Genomic DNA, 252 nt, shown 5'->3' with positions numbered 1-252 from the left:
CTGGGTTGACTCAAGGTTTGAAGAAGCGAGGTATTTTCAGGCACCACATAGCGGGGATTTTCTCGCTCTCCGGGTGGCCTTGGGTACGCCAAGTCGTCGCCCACTACCTGTGTATTGGCGCCTTAACCCCACAACACTTAAGGATGACGCAGTTCGTCACACTATTATACAAGACATCCGGCAGCTGCAGCGAACAATTCGTCATAAATCGAGTCCAGGGCTTGTCTGGGAGGGGTGGAAGCGGAGAATATG

This window comes from Plasmopara halstedii (assembly GCF_900000015.1).
Source record: "Plasmopara halstedii genome assembly, contig: Scaffold_525, whole genome shotgun sequence".
Taxonomy (NCBI): Eukaryota; Oomycota; class Peronosporomycetes; order Peronosporales; family Peronosporaceae; genus Plasmopara; species Plasmopara halstedii.
The sequence above is the reverse complement of the archived record's forward strand: the minus strand, read 5'-3'. Positions refer to the sequence as shown.